Genomic DNA, 15,327 nt, shown 5'->3' on the forward strand with positions numbered 1-15,327 from the left:
AAAACTATTTACAGTACTAAAAATCATACAAATTACCCCCTCCCCCATTTCATTTATTGAGCTTAAATATATTACAGTAAATTTAATAACAATAATTATTAGTCAAATAATAGAATACAGCCAGCTACTTTTTCTAAGTTTCTATGGTGTCTTAAAATTAGGTTGCGTTTGAAATCAAATGTATTAAATGAATGATAAAAAATGTCTTGTCTATCAAACGAATACACATACTTATGTTTGAAAGCGTTTTATGTTAATAAACTAAACAAGTCCATCTTTATTGCTAAATTTATTATTGTGTTTTGAATGTTTTATTACACCAACATTGACAGGTGTGTACTGCGAAATAATCAAAGAAAATAAATAATATATATTGTAAATATTAATGCATCCACCGCTTTTAATTAATCTCTGTACGTCACTTAAAATGACTAATATTGGATTAAATTTAAAAAATTAAGCTACAAAACTTAATTGGGTGTTCACTAAGCGGAGCACCTAGTCAGTAACAGTTATTTGATTTCTATGTTGTGAAGATTTTTTTGACGACAACAGCATGAGCATAGCACATTCTACCTACTCCATCAGTTGGACGGTCATAAGTGAATGACATCTGATCGTTGATGAGGAACTGTAGAAAGTAAAGAAGAAGTAAGAACATATTTAAATAACTACTAAGCTACCCGTTATTCTTGAATAACCGTGGGTTTCGGGAGTAATCCATAAATGTTTCAAGATTTTTTCCTCCCTTCTCTTCCCACTGTCACAAATCGTCACAAAAAGTCAGACCCCACATTCAAAAAGACGTCAAACCTCAGACAACATGTTATAGTCTTTTAAAAACACCGATTTTGGCAGATCATCGATCTGGCCACACTATCCTTCATATGCTGAGGTCACAGACACAGGTGAACTCTACTTCACCGCCCTGTATCCCGCCAAGTCTCGATAAGCAACTTTTTAATTTACATTTTTTTTAAAAATAACATTCACGTGATGTGTCTCGAACCCGTGCCACCCGCATGGTAACTTTTATAGAGTGTCGCCAAAGATTTAAACTTCATTTTTGTTCTTAATAACTTAAAAAATTAAAAACTACATTTAATAACCTTTAATTTGATTCCAATTTAATCGGTAGCCTTGAAAATGATTTGTGAAAAAACGCGTTTGTTTTTAAAGAGCTACGATGATGATAAGACTGATTTTCAGTGATACGGTGGGTTAGTTTTTTATGAGTGTTTTTGTGACGCAATTGGTCGTTAACTGCCGTTCAGCAGAAATGTGTCGTCTGCTAGATTTATCCCTTTTCAAATACACGGCGGGCAAAATGGGCGAGCTTAGTTTGCTGTTGTCTCGATCAAGCTATGTTTTACTGGTTTCGTTTTTACCCTACATGATTTTTAAAACATTAATGACATTAGTTTAGTAAAAGCAAGTTATAATTTTCTATAGTTTAGATTATTTTTTCAGTACGTTTACAATATTATCAAATACAGCAACTCACGTTTTGCTTATTTTATTTTGTTCTGCTCGATATTCTATTAGCATCAAACACTATTTGTCCATTGTTAAAACTAGACCGGTATCATTGAATATTACGCAAAAATAACAATTTTAAGTATACATTTCTGAAATGACCATGAAACATTGTAAAAAAACAACAACGGAATTACGATATCGTCGTTTTCGCCAGCCATCATCACCATGACAACGGTAGAAAAAGTAGGTCAGTCGACAACCTTATCTATTACACTATTAACTCAGCTAGCTGGATTCTACCGTTAAGGTGAAAAATTAATGGGATAATTTACTTAAGAGTCAGCGTAAGAAACTTGAGTTACGCGAATAAGCCCAATTGTCACAAATTAAATTATATAAAAAATTAGCCAATGCCATAGCTAAACAGACAAAGTTTTATAAAAAAAATAATTAGGGCCTGAATTAGTTTAGTATAGAAACTCATTATTAGCATAGATTCAAGAGCTAGATAGAGCTAGATCTAAGTATGTGGATCTAGATCTAAAATCTACGGCTGGCTTGTAGCTTAAGTTTAGTTTTTCCGTAGCTCTAGATATATTCCTTGTATTCTCGAATTAGATGATCAAATTAGATAAACAACCCAGCGTATCGTAATGAAAATGGATAATAGCTATGAAACCTAATAAAAGTTGTAAACAGACGAATCGTTAAAGCTACAACCCACAGAAAACATAGCTTTATAACGCGTTAAACTTTTAAATGGGCATGATGGTCTTCCATGGAAGCCGCCATATTTTTTAAAAATTTAAGGAATCATGTAACGTCACTATAAATAACGTAATTGTTCTGAAGTTTAACAAATAATGTGGTGTTTCTACCAATAAATATATTAATAAATAAATTAACGTGTTTAAAAGTTTGGTAAAAAAAACATTATTCTCTACGTAAATACGTATTTTAAAGTTCTACTTATAGTGGGGACTGAGTGCTAGCCCCTAAGTCTCGAGTTCGAATCCGGGTTCAAATCAGTATACCGTCCCTGAGTCTACTCAGGGAAAGTAAAGGCGGCTGGGCATAGTGCTGACCACACTATCCCTTAATATGCCGAGGTCACAGAAACAAGTGAACTCTATTTCACTTGCCCTATAGACCGTCAGGTTCGAAAAGGGAACTTTACTTACACATAGTGTAGATGCTCTCATGTAACCAACCAAACAAACAAAAATATAGACACATGTAAACAACTTGAATTTTAGTAGTATATACAGTAAAAACACAAAAACAAACAAAATGTATTTGTGCGGGTCCCCGAATATTCCTTCAGCGCACCGCACTGCGCGAGGGGGTCAGTAGCCCATTGGTGCGATTATGGTTATTCACAAAAATTAAATCTATAATAATAGTTTCGCTGTCTGTCTGACAAGAACGCTCTGTCTGACAAGAACGCTCTGTCTCTATAATAATAGTTTCGCTGTCTGTCTGTCTGTGTGTGTGTGTGTGGGGTGGTGTGTGGGGGTGGGGTGGGGGTGGGGGGTGGTGTGTGTGTGTGGGGGGTTGGTTTCAGTGTTTCTTTCAGACTTTTTCCTCCCCGGAGAGGGGTGGGGGTACTTGAAATTTTCGGGGGCGGGGGTAGAATTTTCTGGGAGGGGGCGGACACTGGAAAAAGTATATAATTATATTTCGTTGAATGGGACGGTAGACATGTTTTTTTTTGGGGGTGGGGGGGAGGTGGTATGTGGGGGGGATGGGGGGGTGGTGTGTGGGGGGGGGGGGTGGGGGGTGGTGTTTTGGGGGGGGGGGGGGGGTGGGGGGTGGTGTGTGGGGGGGTGTTTGGGGGTGGGGGTGGGGGGGTGTGTGGGGGGGTGGGTTGGTTTCAGTGTTTCTTTCAGACTTTTTCCTCCCCGGAGAGGGGTGGGGGTACTTGAAATTTTCGGGGGCGGGGGTAGAATTTTCTGGGAGGGGGCGGACACTGGAAAAAGTATATAATTATATTTCGTTGAATGGGACGGTAGACATGTTTTTTTTTGGGGGGGGGTGGGGGGTGGGGGGGCGGTGTGTGGAGGGGGTGGTGTGTGGGGGTGAGGGGTGGGGGTGGGGGTGGTGTGTGGGGGTGGGGGGGGGGTGGGGGGGTGGTGTGTGGGGGTGGGTTGGTTTTAGTTTAGAGAAAAGAGACAGCACTATCAGCCTAGCGCCCGTTGTACCCTTCCTCAACGGGCCATTTTTCTCGTTACTTTAATAAAAATTGAGAGCCGACGTTCTCACGATCGTCCGCCCAGACATCTCTCCTTTCCAGACACGCGGAGTCATCTGAACCGCCGCCGAAGAACACGTTTACCCGGCAGTCCGCGCCTGAGTGAGACTTTCAAAATCTATAACGATACGGACGGACACACTACCAGCCCCCTTATATTATAGATAGCTGCGATATTTGCATTCTCAATATTTAGCGCAATTTCCTTACAGGAATTGCGATTATTAACTCGTCATTTCAGTATGGATGGATGGATGGATGGATGGATGTGCGCAGATTTGAGTCGTATCTCCTCCTCAACGAAGCAATATCGAGGACTAGTTCCAAAGCAAATATGTTAAGCAAGTTCCGAGGATGAACATAGGCCAAAAAATTCCCGGAATTCCTTCCTGGATTTCCCGGAAAAGCCAAAACACCTCGAAAAAAAAATGCAGTTTTTGGCCCATATCTCGGCAACCAGACCACTTAGCGACTTGAAACATTTACCAATCGATTCCTGCCTTAAATTAGAACAATATTGCCAATATTGGTCACAAAAAATTTAATTAATTTCTTCTAATTTGTATTGGCTAAGATTACTAAGAATATACAAATATTTCTAGAAGAAACGAAGCGGTGAAGTTCCAAACCAAGCACACCGGCCGAGGCAGTCGCTAGTGAGAGGTAACGTCTACTTGTAACACGCTGCCATTGGCCAGACTCGCGCAGATCTTGCGAGCGGGCGGGGACTAGCTCTGCTCGTCTAGTTTAAACTGAGCATCTTGTAGGTTTTTAGCGCAAAGCGCTGAGGTTCGAAAGGATTTTACCATAGTGAATGAGCGGAGGTTCGAAAGGATTTTTACGTAGGTCTGTGAATTCTAAAAAAATAATTAAGGAAATTGCGCTTAAATTTTCACTAGACTTTTTATTGACTTGTATTTTCTAGAGTGAGTTGAATTTCTTATTAAACAACCCCCCTGGCATAATTAATTACTCGCTTATAACCGTACTTCGCTCGGGTAATAGACTTTGCGCAACGCTTTGTCCGTACCTTGAGTATGCGTCTAATATGTTTTGATATTGATATTACTCCCATACACATACACACGTCCTTGCACGTGAGCTTGAACATAGACATGCACATGTACTTGCTAATACACGAGAACCTGCATATATACGTGCAAATGCAAATGCAGATGGACATCGGCAAAAATATAATTACATCAGTTACCTTAAACTGGTTAAGGCGGAGGGTAATTTGAATCCTGAATGTTACATTAACTTGATATGGAAAACTGGAGATCGGGATGTAAGTAGCAGTACTCCATGTATAGTCGGTTCTATAATTTACGAGGATTCTATTAGTATGGGTTTGATATCTAAACCTGTTATCAAAATGTACTACTACAGCATCAGTCATGCAATCTGATGGTTTTCCCGTTTTGCTGGCTTGTATGAAGTTAAAATCAAATCTGTTGATTATTAAAAAAAAAAAACTATCAAAAAAGAAAATGTCAAAAGTTATAATGGGTTGTTTTTCTTTATGTTACTAAATGTGATTATATTATTTCTTTAAGTTACATTAAAAATGTAAAACTACCGCGGGAAAGACCGTTATAGGGCTCTCTACATAATATATACTTTGTGATCCATGAGTATAGTATATATATATATATATATATATATATATATATATATATATATATATATATATATATATATATATATATATATATAAACCAAAAAATATGAACATAGGATACTCATTTCTGGCCTGATCGGGTTTTGAAAATTAAAATTTCTTTTTTTCAATTAATATAAATTACAACGTCTCATGGGTGTGAGCGTGTATAAGTGTGTTTTGGAAAATCTGTTTTATTTAAAGTTGGACGTAATATTATTTAACAATAAGTCGGTCAAAAGAATATGAAATATCAAAGCTTTTTTAATATAATGGTTTCTCGTGTTATGTTTATTTTATGTATTTTTGTATTTATATTATTAATTTTAAATAAATTTCCTTTTTTTTGCTATGTAATTTTTAGTATGTATATTTTTAAAAATATTTAATAGAAGTAATTGCTCTTTTTAATCGTTTAGTACAAATCTAGGAAAAGGTGCTTATGAGCACCCCTATTTGACTATTTAATAAAGGGAAATAAGTCATGAAGGTGGTTTAAACGTTTGCCTATCTTTCCCAATGGTTTAAAAACAAATGGAAAAAAAATATACAAGAGCGCGGGATGGTGTCTATAGAATAAAGATAATCCAACCGCAGCTACAGTTTTCTTTTAACAAAACAACCATCAAGTCAAAAATTAAAGAAAATTAAGTTTTTTAAGTAAAAAATAATCATTAAAAAGTTTTAAAAAACCCACGTTTTCTGATTGAACTAAAAAGTAGAAAATAAATACTATACATCACAATAATGCAAGCGATCACTCTACTATAAGCGATGAAAAACGTGGGGCGCCGAAGTAAAAGTTATATTACTATTGATTAGATAATACTATTGACTTTTATTAGGGAGCTTGTAGAGAGTCAACAGTATTAGAAACTGTAAGAAAATCACGGCGCCCCACGTTTTTCATCGCTTATAGTAGAGTGATCGCTTGCATTATTGTGATGTATAGTATTTATTTTCTACTTTTTAGTTCAATCAGAAAACGTGGGTTTTTTTTAACTTTTTTAATGATTATTATTTTCTACTTTTTAGTCTTTGTCTGTTTGTTTGCATTAAAATGTTGCTATCGATTTTATCTTTTCACTTTTTTTTTGGGTAAACGAAGACAACTCGTAAAAAGACAACTCGTAAAAAGACAACTCGTAAAAAACACGTTGTGTGAAAACGTTACTGACTAGAACACATAGATTTGAACCCGCGTCGAGTGGGATAGCAATCGTGTGCCCAACCACTCGACCATATCGTCTCCCCCATACTGGCCACCAGTTGTTACGGTTGTTTGTACACAAATTACAGTTACTGGGTTATGTCCCTTTTCCCCCACGTTTTTACTACAACGAGCCGACCCGCGGCGTATCATACGCCGCTATTTAGTTGATTTATTTTCTACTTTTCAGTAATTCATAATTTGTGAATTCGACAGTACCAATGCTGCCACTGAAAATATTTGCTTTAAAACACTAACCCCCCTCCTTTCCCCTAACCCCGACCCTACACCCCCCCCCCCCCGTGAAAGCAGCATCCTCTTAGTTACCTCCTGTAAGTTTAAAGTCGGTTCAAACTAAATTATCCTCCCCTAATAACCGTCACTAAACCTGGCTGTACGGTTTGTAAACATTAACGTGACCACAGCTCAGCAGACCATGTGGGGTTGGGGACTGTAAGGAGGCGCTTGCAGCTTGTTTTCTAATGGCTCGCAGAGGAGAATTATATATATAGATTATATAGCGGTCTAAAATGCTCAATAAAATGTTTCTATGGATCAATTTAGTAATAATAACAATTGAATATCCTAATGTCATCCAAAAGAAAGCTTCCCTGAAAATTTCAGCGCGCTAGCTAACTGGGAAGTGCCAGAAATTTCGATCGCAAGATTTGATTGGAAAGACAAACAGAGAAAGCAAGTTAAAGAAAACGTGGGAATAAAATAGATTATGGTCGGCCTAGGGCCCCTAAACGGCGTGGGCCCCCCCGCATTGCGGGGTCTGGCGGCACTGTAGTTCCGCCCCTGCATTGGGATAGTATTATTGAAATCACATTGATTTATGTCAGTAGCCTATTTATATCGAGTTTTATACAGAAAGACTAACTCTAATACCAAATTACTTACTAAGTTTAATAGCACATTGTTATCATTAATAAAATTTTTCCTTTCTTAGTATTTCGCTGTTTTTCAGTTAAAATGTTGCCTATCATAATAAGACAGTCAATATCAACATTTTAGCGTAATGTTTATTCGAATATTACCGTAGTGTAAGTCCATTTCACTTGTAACCTTTATTAAGGGGCGAAAGAAACAATTCACACAGATTCTGATTTTTCATCTTAATGGGTTTCTTCTACTTTTGGACTTTTTATTTTTGTAACAAGCGTATGTGCAATAATGCACTAAAAAGTAGAAAACAGATGATTTTCTTTAAATATATAATAATACACTACTATTTATATTACTATTAAGAAAAGCGTGGGTCACTATAATATATTTTGGATACCTTTACTAATATTTAGGAAGAGACACACGGTTGTATTTATATAATACATATTGATACAATTGTATATTTATCTAGCAATATATATATATATATATATATATATATATATATATATATATATATATATATATATATATATATATATATATATATATATATATTGAGAGATAGAGAAAGAGAGAAAGAGTGAGAGAGAGAAAGACAGTAAGGCTGTGTGAAGAGCAGCGAGTGTTTGTTTTATTGTGTGATAAATTGTGAAATTGTAAGACAGTTATACTGATTCTGTTTGAATTAGTTTATTATATTGATTTTTGTTTTTAATGTCTATTATGCATTGATATCTTATTATCTTTATGCATTGTCTATTTTCATCATCCTGGACTTAACAAAATGGGCTAAAATTGGGCCATTTAAATATTTTCCACATATTTAATAAACACCATGAAGTTCTAAAAATTTTAAACAATTCAAACAATCCTTTCCATATCTTTAGTTTCTCTGAAACTCGATTACAATTTTTATAAATGATGATGAGACACCCTTCGCAGATTATAACCTAAGATACATAAAGAAACCGGCGTTTGTGTCTATGTCCACTCCTTTATTCGTTTCAAGCACAGGAAGGATCTGTCAACGGACAATATAGAATGTATATGGATTGAATCGGATACTAGCAAATACTATCCGGCAATTTTAATTTGCTTCCTCTATAGAAATCCCTGCGTAAACCTTAAATGGTATGATCGGTTTTGCTCCATGAAAGATTCCGTTTTATCTACTAACAATGAATATATCGTATTGGGAGATTTTAATATAAATTTATTAAAATCTCTAGGATATTGGCAAGATATTGTTGATTCTCTTAATCTAAAACAATGTGTACACACGGCTTTCAGTGTCAATGATAAATCAAGTACAATAATTGATCACATCTACGCTTCACCTGACTGCAACCTAATAGAGGTCTTGTGGTGTTAGTGGCCATTTCACTGTTTCTTATACATTTTCGCCGAAAAGATTAGGTGTACCTTCGCGGCAACACATCACTATAAATTTTCGCTCTTTTAAAAATTGAATGAAAATCTTTTTCTTGCGGATTTATTGGCTGCCCCCCCTTCTGCTACGTATACAATTGAAATTGTCCCGATCTAGCCATTTCTAAATGGCTTTGTATTTTATATACTATATATGATAAACATACCTAAAATCTCTAAAAAGGTTAAGACTACAAACAAACCTTCTTGGTTTAACAATAATATCGAATCTGCAATTAATAAAAGAGACTGGCTTAGACGAAATGGAACTACTGAGGACATTTGTAAGCAACGAAATTATGTCAAACTGCTCGTGCTTATGTCGAAGTATGTGTATTTTGAGAAGTTATTGACAGGAAACCTAATTCCAAATCTATCTGGACTGCCATAAATCAAATGATAAGAAAAAAACGCATATGCGATACAGCTGGACATTGCCAGATATCTGCCGATGGCTTCAACAATAATTTTATATCATCTGTAGCGCTCAACACAGATGCTGATTAAACTTTTTTGTAATTTTGCTCACCATTGTAGGGCAGAGCTGATAATTCCGCTTCTCACTTTTCATGAAGTTTATGTTAGTCTAAGATCTCTTAAACCGTCTACAACAACTTCGTTTGATGACATCTCTAATAAAGTATTGAAGATTTCAGCTCCAATAATCTCTGAAGTTTTAACCTATATCTATAGCCTCTGTATTGCCAAGCAATATTACCCGAAACATTTTAGCATGCTAAGGTTATACCACTAAACAAAAAGGTAACATCCAAGATGCTAATAACTACAGGCCTATTTCTATACATTCTTCCCTCTCCAAGCCACTAGAAATACATGAAAACAAATGCATGTCAAGCTATCTGGAAAAGCATAAGCTTTTCCATAGTAATCAGATTGGGTTTAGAAAGTTTCATTCTTGTCACATTGTTTTAAAGTGAATGACAACTGGCTTAAAATATTAACAAAAAACTACCTTGTGGCACCCTGTTCGTCGATTTCAGAAAAGCCTTTGATTCTATTTACAGTTAGGTTACTTCACTCCTTTTTATCTAACACACCTCAACGCGTGTTTCACCTTAATACCATCTTTTCACAGAAATATGTCAATATAGTTGTTCCACTTGGCTCAATCTTAGGTCTTTTACTTTTTTCATTAAACATTAATGATCTTGCATTACACACTGACGCAGGTCAGTGCGAGATGTTCGCTGATGATACATCGTTACTTGTCTTTGCAGACAGTGCTAAATCACTTAGTTACAAATTTCAAAGATGTGCCAATCAGCTTGCTACTTGGACAAAATTTAACAAAATGAAACTTCACCCCGATAAAACAAAGCCAATGATTATAACGACTCATCAGAAATGCCTTCGTCTTTCTTTCCACCTCATTACGCATTACTATAGACCAGAAGTCGGCAACCTTTTAAGCCGGAAGAGCCAAAATTTACAATTTACCAAATTTCCAATTTTTTAAATAGCCACAAACATTTTAATTTCAATATTGTAATATTTGATAAGGAATATATATATATATATATATATATATATATATATATATATATATATATATATATATATATATAATTTAAAATAAATAGATTTAAATATGAAATAATATTTATTCATATAAAAACATGCACATGTTTCGCAGAAAAAAATATTAACGTATTTTAATAATTTTATCTAGCTCTGCTAGTATTCAATTATAGAACTTTAATTATTGAATACTATTTACAACGAGCTGACCCGCGAAGTTGCATACGCCGCTATTTAGTTGTTTTATTTCTTATTTTACATATTTTGTTAATTCGACACTACCAATGCTGCGACTGAAAATCAGTAGTTAGTGAAGGACGATGATCCTCACCCTTACTTTCCTCCCCTCTCCCTCCTCCCCCCTCCTCTGTGAAAGGAGCAATCCGTGACGACAGTTTACAGACGACACTGAAAAGATCAAGCAGAACGTGGTATTACCTCCCCTTAGTTTCAAATCGTTTAAAACTAAATTATCTGCCCCTAATAGCCGTCACTAATCGACCCGATAGTAAACAGCTCACCAGACTGGTGGTGGTAGAGATATGGTCTGTTGAACGTACGTCTTGGTTGTGTCTTGCATGGTCCCCATGAAGAGAATCACTGTAGCATCCTGGAAGACTATTCTATCCGTCACAAAATAGTGCATCAACTCGCGGCATTTCTTTTAGAGCAGTCCACTTGTGCAGCGAAATGTGCGTGTTTTACTGGACCTCCAAATCTTCTAATTTGCTCTTGATAGCTGTGAACTTACCATTCCACAAATGTTTGGTTTTCAAATCTAGAAATTTCATTTGAAGCGAACCAGCATCAATTCCAAATCGCTCAAAGTTAATTTCATTTGTTTTTGTGTTGAGAGGATCTACTAAGAACGTCAAAATACTTGCATTTCTTTGGAATTGCTCAAATCTCTCAGTGAACTCATCCTTCATTTTTTAAAAAAAGTAATGAAGTAATTCATGTTAACAGTAGCAGTAGCGTAGCGAGGGGGGGGGGGGCATAAGTCCCCGGGCGCCGACTTTAGGGGGCGCCAAAATGGGTTGGAAAAATAAATTGAAAGGTTGAGGGGGGTGCAAATCGAAAGGTTTAGGGTGGTGCAAATCAAAATCTTGAGGGGGGGGGTGCAAATCGAAAAGTTTGTCCCCGGTCGCCGGGAAGGGTCGCTACGCCTCTGAATATTAGCGTTGGTTTCATCACGATATTTTTCAGGTTTTTCGAAAAGTAAAGTAATTTACCGCTTTTTCGAAACAAACTTCTTCAAGTAAGGCATATGCAGGGTTTTTCCTTTCTTTGCAGTTTTACATTTAGCTCGTTTAGTTTCTTTGTGATATCCCCCTATGAAGTCGAATGTTTCAATTTGGGATACACAAGTTAATATGATTAAAAAGGCGGTAGTAAATATTCTAATAGAATAGCGAGTGCTTATTGTTTATGTTTTTTAATTACATCGTTCTTTACCGAGTGTTGCAGAACAATATTTTTTATCAGTTGAGAAAAAAAAAAATTAATATTTGTGCATGGAGTTGAAGAGCCGCACCTCGACATCAAAAGAGCCGCATGCGGCTCGCGAGCCGCTGGTTGCCGTCCCCTGCTATAGACAATACAAACATTGATCAGGTTAACAGTTACAAATGCCTAGGATTGATTATAGATCACAACCTCATTTGGTCCGGTCATATCCATCTTCTAGAAATGTCCCTATTAAAGACAACTTTTCAACTAGCAAGGAAAAAGGACTTTCTGGAATATAGGAGCAGGCTGGTTATTTATGAAGCTTTTATTCAATCTAGGTTGGATTATGCTTCTGTAGTTTGTAGCGGTAGCTTTATAACTAAGCAGCGTCCTCTATTAGCACTACAAAAAAGGGCTATAAAACTGATTACTGGCTTGTGTAGTAGACTTGATTCTTTTATTACAACTAATATACTTCCATTAAATAAAAAGATTATATATACTAAAGCACTTTTTTATATAAAATATTCCACGAAACAGCCCCCTCTTACTTATCAGACTTTATTTCTTTTAACACAAAATTTAATCGTCTTCTAAATTTACCGATCCCATATACAACTTTTTTCCGAAAAACATAGCTTCGCCTACTCTGGTTTTAATTAGTGGAAAAAATCTTCCTAATAAAATAAAACTATCTAGATCTGAAAATATATTCAAAACTAAACTAAAGCAACAATTATTTAATGACCTCTCTAACTGACTCATTGAAACATTTCTCATTCATCTATTATATTCTTATTTCATCTCATCTTGTATTATAACTATGTAATATTATTTCTTTATTCTACATTTTAGTGCTATGTTACTGCTATGTCGTTACTATGCTATTGCTTTGTTAACAGCTATTATTAAATTTTTATTTTTTTTAATTTTAAAACGGCCAATGTGAAAAAAGGCCTCCGTGCCTACTATTGTTACAGTAATTGAATAAATGAATACATAAATGAATAAATAAATAAAAATAATAATTTAAAAAAGTAGTGTAGTATTATATCATCAAAGAAAATCACTTATTTTCGACTTTGTAGTGCATTATTGCATTAAAGTTTGTTATCAAAACGTATTTTATGCAATACAATTTTCCAGCACTTTACATTTTTACTTTCTCGTATATACGAAATAAAGAGAAAGTCTTGTCGATATGTTTGCAAATCTCGACGTTTTACACCTCCCTGAGTTGGAAAAACATAGTTTTGCAATATTGTTCGTACGTCTTTGTGTGTATATGTGTGTGTGTCTGTCGGTAAACACGATAACTTGAGTACCTTTACAGCTACGTTGATGAAATTTCATATATAAATATTATATCATATTTGGAGTTCGGTAACAAATTTTGAGTGATTTCCGATAGCAGAAAGTGGAAATAATTCTACTTTAAATTATTCAAAAGCCTTTAACTTGAGTACTATTTCAGACATATAAATTAAATTTCACAATTCTTTTTCCTATGAGATTGTATCGTATCTTAAAAAGTTATAGTAATTAAAAATAGATTTAAAATCATGTCTGAATCCGAGTTGCCATACCCCCCTATATTATTTTATGTTTATGTATTAGTTTAGGGGAGATCACTCCCGGTTCATTTTATTTACAATAGAGTTGCATGACCAAAACTATTGCGCACGAAATGAACATGACAATTAGCGTATACTATTTCGGAAAGAGTAGTTCAATTCAGCCAACTCATTTAATTAATTAATAAAGAATTAATAAGTCGTCCAATGAAGTCAAATTTAATGTCATATTGCATCAACTTGAGGTCTCGGCACATGCCAACTTTGAAATGCATCTGTCAGAATTGCCCTAAATTTCACTCACCCGTTTCGATAGACAGACTGTCGACAGACCAACGACAGACATTCCCTAGAATGTTCTAATCAACTCCCCAAAGTTTCATGGCGATCGGATGAACGGTGTCGAACCACAATGGACTTTTTATTTATTTTTTTTGGACTTTTATTTATTTTGTTTTTAACTAATTAATTTTCGTTTGGTCTACTGTTTTTTTTTTGCTTTAAATCAACTAATTTGGTTTATCATTCAATCTAGATAAATTCATTGTATTTTCGAAATAGCTGAGCCGACTTAAAATTTAGCTTTATAATACATTTAACTTTAGAATAGGCTACATGATCTAATCTTCCATGGATGTCATGGTTATAAATAAAGTATTTGTTCTAAACTTTCATAATTAAAGGCGTGTTTTTAAATTTACGTCTTTAAATATTTTTAAAATGATATTTTCAATTTGAACATAGTAAACTTTGGTTTTTGATATGGATGTGGTTGAAAAACTTCATTTGAGGATGATGTGGATGGAAAACGTAACGTTAAAAAAACGGCGTGGTTGTTTTAGATTATGATGAAGGTGGAGTTGTTATATTTAGCTGCATTCGAACAATCTTGACTGTCGTTCCTAAATAATACAATTTTTATCAAATTTAAGCACTATTATTATTTGTAGTTTGCAAGAAAAACACTAACTGTTTTATTTGTTGTGAAAGAAAAAAAAACACTGAATATCAACAGTTAAAATAACTGTTAATTGTTACAGAACGCAATATTAACAGTAGAATTTACAATTATTTCATTATATATGGGGCACAACTGAGTTTTTAATAATTCGTGGTAGTAATGCTGTAAAACTTACCTGGTAAGGTTAGTTGGGTATCCAATTATTATAACTCTCTGTTGTGGAAGTTGTCCGTTTAAAGAAACATATTGAGGCTGACAATACGAATAAAAAAATGTTGATTGCAATTACTATACTAAAATTTAATTGTAATTTATCTTGTGAGGCAAAAATATATCTAGCATTAACCTTTTCGGTAACCACATTTATTTTGCAACTAAAAGCTTAATTAAAAGCTAACCAAAATTTGTTGTGTTAACCAAGCAGGCGTAAAAAAAAGCAAGTGTAAATTTTATACTACATTTATGTAGACATTCATACGTTGTATAGAAATTATACTTATGCACCTATTGTTTATTCTAATGGGTGCTTGGTTTTGTACTTTTATGTAAGAATTTTATATTCTTTTTCCGATGGGTCAGTTATACATTTGCAAAAAGAAAATAATTAGAACAATGATATTTGGACACCAACTTATCATCATAACAACTTATATATCATTATCATTAATAATGTGACAAAAATTATTCTAAATTAAAATCTAAAGAACGCATTGAATGCTTGATATTAAGAAAAGTATAAAGATAAAACAAAACTGATTTCTAATATATATGTAATAGTATATATATATATATATATATATATATATATATATATATATATATATATATATATATATATATATAAGTGTGTATATGTTAAGTTCATAAACATTAATTTTTTACTTA

The 15,327-nt window shown here is 34.4% G+C and overlaps 1 long non-coding RNA gene across 1 annotated transcript; it reads right to left on the reverse strand.

Moving 5' to 3' along the window:
• Positions 1-288: 288 nt before the first annotated feature.
• LOC131929929 (uncharacterized) lies at positions 289-14,694 on the reverse strand. The gene is made up of 3 exons (XR_009384041.1): positions 14,618-14,694; positions 4,941-5,181; positions 289-631 (listed from the first exon to the last, which is right to left on the reverse strand). It is a non-coding gene; the product is annotated as an uncharacterized LOC131929929 (long non-coding RNA).
• Positions 14,695-15,327: the final 633 nt, after the last annotated feature.

Source organism: Physella acuta, unplaced genomic scaffold (assembly GCF_028476545.2).
Source record: "Physella acuta isolate Inbredline_101_S28 unplaced genomic scaffold, ASM2847654v3 ptg001696l, whole genome shotgun sequence".
Taxonomy (NCBI): domain Eukaryota; kingdom Metazoa; phylum Mollusca; class Gastropoda; family Physidae; genus Physella; species Physella acuta.